This window comes from Phragmites australis, chromosome 14, assembly GCF_958298935.1.
Source record: "Phragmites australis chromosome 14, lpPhrAust1.1, whole genome shotgun sequence".
Lineage (NCBI taxonomy): Eukaryota > Viridiplantae > Streptophyta > Magnoliopsida > Poales > Poaceae > Phragmites > Phragmites australis.
The window spans coordinates 14,151,799-14,161,080 of NC_084934.1; the positions used below are offsets into that span (position 1 = coordinate 14,151,799).

General features: G+C 44.1%; 1 pseudogene; it reads left to right on the forward strand.

Moving 5' to 3' along the window:
* The first annotated feature begins 2,124 nt into the window (after nucleotides 1–2,124).
* Nucleotides 2,125–9,282, forward strand: LOC133890255 (PTI1-like tyrosine-protein kinase 1; annotated as a pseudogene).

Consider the following 9,282-nt stretch of genomic DNA (forward strand, 5'->3'; position numbering starts at 1 on the left):
AGCAGAGGTCTTGGGCTCCGGTAGTGGCCAGGGGGGCGGCGCTCCGCTTGGAGGCCCCCCGGCTAGTGCGACCACCACTTGATGATGGGCCGGTCTTAGCTGCGCCACGGTGTGAGGTAGCGCGGGAACTTTCGGCCAGCACCTGGCGGTGAGCCGTGCCGACTAAGGCGGCCACCTCCTGGAGCCAGCGGCCTTCTGGGGTTTCCCCCGCTGCCTGGACTGGTGGGTGCCTGAGGAGAGCTTGCGCCGCAAGCAGCGCACTCCCAGGACTGGCCTCATCGAAGGCGAGCATACGCCGCAACGGCGCCCGGCACTGTCCAGACGTGGATTTGGCGGCAGGAGTTTCGGCCACCTGCTGAGGGTTAGACGGTGCACCAGGGACGGCGGCGGCGGCCCTGCTGGGCCCAGCGCCATGGTCCCCCTGAGAGGGGAATGCCGTGCGTGCGGACCGCGGCTGCTAGGGAAGCAGCAGCGATTGGGGCCTCCTGAGCGAGGGGCTCCATTTCCTCACTGGAGCTCGAGCCAGAGCGCCGGAGACGATGGCCACCGGCCATTTTTTCTGCAGGAGAAAATAAACAAACAAATTCAGGGATGCAACCCCCCTACCTGGCGCGCCAGCTGTCGGAGGGTTAGCTCCTGTCGCAGGGATCCTGAGGGACCCCTTTTTAGAGATTCGGCCGGGGGGATGATTCTGAATATGTTTGCTGGAGAAATAAATGGATGCAAATGCGATGGCAGGTGGGGTGGAATGATCTAATACAGAAAAGAGTAAATGCGCTGGGGGATTTACTCCCATTCGGGGCACGCTACCCCGGCGGTAGCGCCATAAATGGAAATGGCGTCATCATAGCCTCTGCACAAAGTGACAGGGGTTGAAAACGCGCCCCGCGCCCGGTCTTCAGTCGTCATGATGGCGCTGGCAACGGGCACCATGGAGAGGGCCCACCGGGCAGCTGCAGAGCGGCCCGGCGTGCCCGCCCGGTCTTGTTCGCCTGCCACAGCAGCGCGGCAGACGGAACGCCTCGGGCCTTGCGATGCTATCCCGAGGCGTGCCGGATAGCGCGGGATGGGACCCGTGCATTAAATGTCCCCACGCCCTTCTGCCAGAATATGGCAGGAGCTGACACCGAGCGTGGCGGGAGCAGTTGGAGGTGACAGGCCACGCGCGCTCTTAAATGCGGCATCGAGCCTTTCACTGGCTGACACCTTATCGCTGGACCCCTGTGGGGGCCACTGACGGGGGGCTTCCTGGATCGTCGGGGAACCGAATGCTCGGGGGTCACTGTTCACCTCCCCGAGCACTCTCTCCCGAGAACGCCCTTTCTTGGTCCTCGGGGAACCGAGTGCTCGGGGACCACTGTTCACGGCCCGAGCACTCTCTCCCGGTCTTGACTGAACGGATCATCGGGGAACCGAGTGCTCGGGGGCCGCTACTCGCAGCCTCGAACAGTCTCTCCCGGAACTTTCTTCGTTGGGTCCTCGGGGCACTCGGTTCTCCTGGTCGTCGGGGAACTTGGGTGCTCGGGGGTCACTGTTCACCTCCCCAAGCACTTTCTTCCCGGTCCCTTAGTCTTCGCAGATCATCGGGGAACCCGGGTACTCGGGGACCACTGTCTGTGGCCCCGAGCGCCCTCTCCCAGGACTTAGTCCTTTTTACCTCGCGGAGATGACCTCCGCGGGAGGGGGCCACGTGGCGGATTGTTGGCCTGGCCTCGGGATTCGGAGACCCCTGGTTCCTGATTCACCGACAAGATTCTATCTAACTGGCACCCGAGATGAGCCTACACCTGAATTTTGTGACCATTAAATTAGGATTCAAGAACACATCCCTTTCTTCTTTCTCCAAACACAAGTGTTTCTTACCAACTGCCTCTTGCCCCTACCGCCCAACGCATGCTACAACCCTATCGCGACGAGTAGGGTTTCACCAGAGTGTTTGTGTTGTGGCAACCTCCTTGCTATCGCCTCATCCGTCACTCCCGTCATCATCACCCTTGCCTTACCCTGTCCTACTCACCAAGCATCAATGTCGCTAGTCTGGCCTATCTACGTGGGCTTCCCTCTAGCCCATCAGACTCTAGTGACTCTCACTCTAAATTCTAACCTCAAACTTGAATTCTAACTATGTCAAAGTTGAAAAAGAAGCCCCTAAACGAGGATGAGTATGGACACACAGCACAGTCGCCAAATCCAGGGTTGAAGCAGCTTGAAGTGCTAAATTGAATTATAGCTTTCCCAAAAAAACTCAGATTTAATAAATAAGAGAAACGGGGCAACTTCGTGCTGTCTCGCCGCTTGTCTGCTGCCGCAGGCTCACGCCGTCGTCGCACCCGTCTTCCGCCGAACACGCCCTCCACCCTACACTCCAGTCCAGCCGTCCACCCAAGTCCAAGAGAAAGCACGCGGCGCCACCTCTCTTGCTGGCCTGCTGCTCGCTTGCTAAGCGTGCTCCTCCTCCTCCTCGACCAGACTGCCGTGGAGTGGGGATCCATCCATCCATCCGGTCTTCGATTGATTGCGTCTGTCGCTGGTAAGGAAGCCCTAGCTTCTTGCTCGGATTGATTGGTTTTTAATAGTTTTCTTAGATAAAGAAAGAGTTACGGCTTTTTGCATCGTTCAATAATTACAGCCTAAATTCATTATTACGTCGTTTCAACATGAAGGAGTTCTTCCGCGAGCCCTCAAATCCGAATCTTTCCTTCCTGGGGTGGATGCTCCCCCCATCAATCCTGCTTGCTGCGGATTTGTTTGATGCGTCGTGGAGTGCTGATAGGAGTTTATTTTTTTTTTGGGTGGGTGGAAACCCCAAAGACCACCCCTAGTAATAATGGAGGTATTGGGTCTATGGAAGTTGGGAATCACGTTTTGGTATGTACTACTCTCCACGCGCTTCTGGAAAGGCAGAAGGCTTCCCGAATTGCTGCATACACTCACCTGATATCTGACATTCATATCCCCAAACCCCCCAAAAAGGAAAGGAAGATAAATGGTAGCTCTAATTAAGTGGTTCTCAGAGTAGTAATGTTGGCCTGCTATTTATCTGCACATTTTTTTTCCGCATAGCTAATAGGTAAAGTCTTGCTAACTATGTGTGTTGAGTACCAACAGGTAGGGGATAGATGTTGTATTGGTACCTGTTGAGCGATTAATTGCATGTAGTTGTCCTGTTTATGTACCGAAAAATTCCTTTACTATGTGTTCTGAAGTTTCCATTTATGGATAACTCTTTTGTGCATTTGTTGCATGTACTGAAGTGGTGACTGGTGGCTGAGGGGACGATATGAGGCATGGTTTTGTTGTAATTGCCACTTTGACGATGAGGAAGATGGCCATGACAAGGAGCAGTCCAAAGCTCAGAGCAATAAGATAGGCGGTACGTTGCTAACTAAATTCTTGTTTTATTTTTAATATTGTGAAATTCCAGTGCCACTAGGTCAAGTTGAAGGTTACAAAGAAACCAAATTTTAATTTTCTCTTGATATCTAATGGAAATTAGGAACTCAGTCGGTCATATTCAGTTTGAATAGTAGCTGAAACCAATTTTCTGTCCATTCACAAAAGGTTTTCAGGTTTTAATATGAATTAGATTATTGGGGATTCACATACGAGTAAGGTGGATTCAGATACCTCTTCGAATACTAGTTAGCAACTTGAATATACAAGGATACCATCATAGTGTTTCTCATATCAATTTTATGCACAGCAATACAACGATACCGTCATAGTGTTTCCCATATTAAATGTATGCACAACAAATACAAGGATCACATCAGTGTTTCTCATATCAAATGTATGCACCATTCTTTAGATTGACGAAGATATGTTTGAACGCGATTTCTTATTCGAACGCCATTTCTAGTATTAATGTCATATGCTACTTTTGGCCTCTGGGTAATTGGGTTATGCAAATTATCCCTGTTCCTTCTAAGGGAACTTACTAATTCACACAAAATTCCAAGTTCCTAATACATCTCTTGTATGGCTTCCTTGTGTTGTGTGAAACAAACATGGGTGTTATTTGTCTTGCCTCATACTCATATGATTCACTCTGTCCTCTATTTAAACAGAAGTGTCCTAAGGTATTCTGCAACAATCTACTTAAATGACTAATTTGAAATGTGCATGCTAAGTCCTGTTGTATTATCCTTTAGATACTTCATTACATGTTGAGTCGTTGCTGATTTATTTTTACCGTTTCAGCTAAGCAGAAGTCTTCTAAACCTCCTGCTAGTCAACCTGAGCCAGAGATCTCCGCTCCTACAATTGATGTCCCTGAATTGTTGTTGGATGATTTGAAACAAAAGACTGACAATTTTGGATCAAATGCTCTGATTGGTGAAGGTTCTTATGGACGAGTATATCATGCTACTTTGGATGATGGGAGGCAAGCGGCAGTAAAAAAAACTTGATGCGTCTGAAAATGAGCCTAATGATGAATTCTTCAAACAGGTGAGCACCGACAGGACTTTTAGCTTCTTGCCTTTTCTTTTCATATTCGTCATACATTGAAGATAATGTCAGAAGGAAAAAAAAAAGGTGAAAACAATAAATCTATGTTTGGTTACTGCAGGTCTCACTGGCATCAAAGCTGAAACATGAAAATCTTGTTGAGATGATGGGTTACTGTGTGGAGGGAAATTATCGTATACTGGCATATGAATTTGCAACCATGGGTTCTCTTCATGATGTTTTGCATGGTAAGACGTTAAGCACCTAGTATCCTTGTAATTCCGCATGCACATAAATATATTCTTTAGGATGTCATGCCCATCTGTGATGGACCTGCATAATATTTCTTTGTACCACAGGAAGAAAAGGTGTTCAAGGTGCACAGCCTGGGCCAGTGCTTGATTGGATGCAGAGGGTCAGAATTGCTATTGAGGCTGCAAAAGGCATAGAATATTTGCATGAGAAGGTTCAACCTTCAATCATCCATCGGGACATCAGATCAAGCAACGTACTGCTGTTTGAGGATTTTAAGGCGAAAATTCCAGATTTCAATCTCTTAAATCAAGCACCAGATATGGCAGCTCGCCTCCATTCAACTCGTGTATTGGGAACTTTTGTATATCATGCACCCGAGTAATGGGCTAATGCTTTCCCATTACTATTGGATATCATACTAATGCTTTCCTGCATGCAACAATTTTTTTCATCCATGTTACGCAAGTGCAGTTTTTTCAGCTCAAAATGTATTTGGCATAGCTCATAAGTCTTGAACTAACTAAAATATGGTAACATTTTATTGCAAAAATGAGAGTATTGCCATGGTCTTTATTCATGTCAGTTTGGTTAAGTCCATTATTAAATGACTCCTGCTTTAAAAGATTTGATATGCTTTTTGTTATGATTAACTTGTAGTCATGCTCATATTATTTGCTACTATATTTTCTCATACTTATCTGGTTGGTTCCTGTGGACTTCACGCCATTTTTCTTTGTGAAATATCAGGCTACTAGTTTTCAGTGAATTGCTTATAGTTAGCTTGGATCAAAGTTATCATTATCTTACTGCAGCAGTGCGACCATTTCATAGTCTGTTGAGGCAACCTGGCAATGGTGCACCATCGACTTCAGGTACACATCTAATAAATTATCCAAACTAGCTCAGATGCTCAACTGCATATTATCAGCTAATCTGTGGCAGCTGGCAATCACACATGCACCCCCAACAGATGAAGGCACACTTTTTTAAAAAAGAAAGAAAAATCCTGTTCTGAACCCATTATATAAAGCCTGTCAAAAGATAAATAGGTTGCCTGACCAGTGCTCGTGACCATTCTGTGGCACAGAAAAATATTGATAAATGCCATGGTTACAAGGCGAAACACAGCACAACAATTTTCTTCCTAAATTTAACATCGAGCCCACACCTGGTGCTGTGAATTAACTCTAGGTCAATGTATCTGCTAGTAAACCTTGGGTCACTTTCTTTTTTCCCAGTCATTTATGTACATAATCACAGATAAAAAAGGTGGTCACTTTTTCCCTGCACTGGTCATCTATGTGTATAATTACATATCAGCACATGGACCTGCAAGTATACAGATTTATAACATTACCATTTTTGGAACCATCAGTTCCACTAGTGATCCTGAACGCAGGCTAGGTAAATGACCGGTCTTAGTTTGAACGTTATGACATCGACCTTAGTTATTTATACGTTTGTCCTAAAACCACTCGCGACTACATATCCTAAAACCACTCGCAGCTATAGTGTTAATGGAGAAATGACTATATATAGGTAATTTTTTCTACCAGTACAGTGTTTGGTATTGATGTCCTATTGTATATTGACTTTGATTTGTTTCCACTTATAAAATGGATATGCCATTATATGTTGACATAGCTATCAACTTATTTGAACTTTCATCTGTATACAATGGTTGGTTATATGGCTCCCCCATAGGGATTCTTTTTACGCTGGGTATATCCCCTGTGCCAATGGCAATTCGTTATAGTAAGCATTCAGAGTAGGTTTTCCTGAACTGACAGAAAATATCAAATACTATGTGGAATCAAGTATAAAACTCTTAACTTCTCCTGATATTTAGGCCTGTAGTCTCTCTTTCATAACCAATATTTCAAAAAGTATAAGCCACAGCTGTCTTCTTGGAGTTGGCTTAGAAAGTGCAGTATCCGTACTTGGGTGAATATTTCATTTATGGGAATGTTGGACAACACGGCCAATATATCAGGAGAATGCATTCTTACTTCCTGTCAAGCCACCTGGCACATTGGCCGCCATATGCTATCGGCTATCCTAGATTCCTATCCCACATATAACAAAAACTGTAGTCTGCATTTAGTGCATATTTTGGAGCCTCATGCGGTACATCACTATGCAAAATAAATTTGTGTCATCTGATTGATCAACAACCTTAAGCCTAGTCACCTGCCTTTTATGACATGCCTACTTGAGCATAAATTGTTGTGGTTATTATCCCTATATGCGAAGTTAACATATCGGGATACACTCAGATATCTTTCTTTTGCTGTCCAGACCTGCTGACATTTTCTTCTCTATGCCAACTAGGGAAAATTATTGTTCATTAAAGCTGTTTAAATACTAAAGTTAGATTTGTATCTTCCTTTGATTGATTATTTTGGCTTGGCTACATTGGTTGATCTGCTGTTAATGTTCATGTTCATGATACCATGCTTTGTAAGCTATTATTAAGTAAATCGGGTTACAGTAATGTATATCTAGCTAGGTCAATTATTTCTGTTGCAGCATTGCAGTGAAAATAGTATTTATATTCTTCACTTGAGCTGTAGAAATATTTAAAGCCCTTCTTTTCTCATTACCTCTCTAAATTTGGTCCTACTTGGTACAGATATGCTATGACAGGCCAGCTGACACAGAAGAGCGATGTCTATAGCTTTGGTGTTGTCCTTTTGGAACTTCTGACTGGAAGGAAACCAGTAGATACACAATGCCTCGTGGACAACAAAGTTTAGTCACTTGGGTAAGTTATTTTGCTAACTTGCTTTTGGTAAGGTTAAGTTACTTGGGTATCTCACGCGGTAGAATTGAAACTACAAAAAATTATTTAAAAAATAGTTGCGGGAGAAACCAGTACACCATTTAGGAATATGATTGAGACGAATTTTGCCGATGACAGTATGTAGATGATGGCAGGATGAACATCAAGCAGGGTATAGCAACTTGTTACTATCACTACAGGATACTGCTATTGCCAGACCAAAATGGTTTCTCAAAAACAGCCGGTTAGAGGTCACTTTGGAATTGAGTTTACTCCCCTTTAACTAAATAGAAGCAAATCAATCCAGTTTCTGGTTCTATTAATCAGCCAATTAGTATCTTGACAACAAATCTAACTGAAAAGTAACAACTAGGTGGTTATCAATCTCGCACAATTTTTATTGATAATTTGGTTTTATCAAATAGTGTGGGTTTTTGCTGGTTCCAGGTAATCTATTACATATATTAAAGGGCCAAGATGCGGAGGGATTCCAACGGGCAAGGTACTGTAGCTACTGTTTATGCGGGTCCCATGTATGTGTACTACATATATACGTACGTACATACATATATAAATATATGCATTCACGTATATGTATATGTATACATATACACATACATATATATACATACATATAATTTTTTTGGGAAATTCCAGAAAAATAGCCAAAGAAATAATAGTTATATTGATAAATCGTTTGAAATAATCTAAAATGCACAGGAAAATATCTAGAACTCAAAAAAATATGAAACAAATTTAGTTAGGTTCGTATTACTGTCGTCTATATGTTAAAATTATGTGCATGCATGAAAGTACCGCTGTTTTTTCCATAATTAAATTAACATGTTAAATATTGTTAAATTCATAAATAAATATTGAGATGTTCAAAATTGGTGAACCCAATTTTTTTAGTCTTCTTTTGTTATGCTCTGTGCAACAAAAATCGGGCGCAGCGTAGGCGCATTAATCCACCTAGCAATTAATGTTGGTCCTTTGCCAGAACACCACAGTAGCAAGATCAGGAAAAAGGTAGAGAAGTATCCATATCTAACTTTATTTATATGCATTTCTTTTTTCTTTCAGGCTACTCCAAGATTAAGTGAAGACAAGGTCAAACAATGTGTGGATCCTAGGTTTAAGGGCGAATATCCTCCAAAGGGAGTTGCTAAGGTCTCCCTTTTTGCCCCCTCACCCTCTCCATATTGTTATTTTACATTAGTTCATTTTGACCATTCTAATGAACAATGCCATTAATGATGTAATTCATTGTACTCTCATCTGCAGCTTGCTGCAGTGGCAGCTCTATGTGTGCAATACGAAGCAGAGTTCAGGCCTAACATGGGCATCGTTGTGAAGGCGTTCTCTCCTCTCCTGCAACAAAGACCGGCACTGGCTGCCTCAGCGGGCCCTGGCACCTGAGAGCTGAGATGTTACATGTGATGGGACCTCTGGGCATGCACCAACTCGCAAGCAGGCAATCAGCACATTCTGTGTGTAATTGAGAGTGTTTGGGATGTTTAGTTTGTGGGGTTCTCGATTGGATACAACATTCATGAACTTCCCCTGCAATTTGTGGTCACCTAGGTTTGCTGCTTGAGGTTTGCGCTGCATGTTGGTCTGTTGTAGGCTCAAAGGTTGTTCGTTTCCATCTTGCCCAACATTGCGTAGGTTTTCAGAATTTACCTTGTTTGGAAGAATAGATTCAGGATGATCTGAACCTTTCCTCTGCGGCATGATGCAGTTGCTACCAAATTTCTGGTGCTGGTCTATCTGACATCTTGGCATTGTTTCGCGTA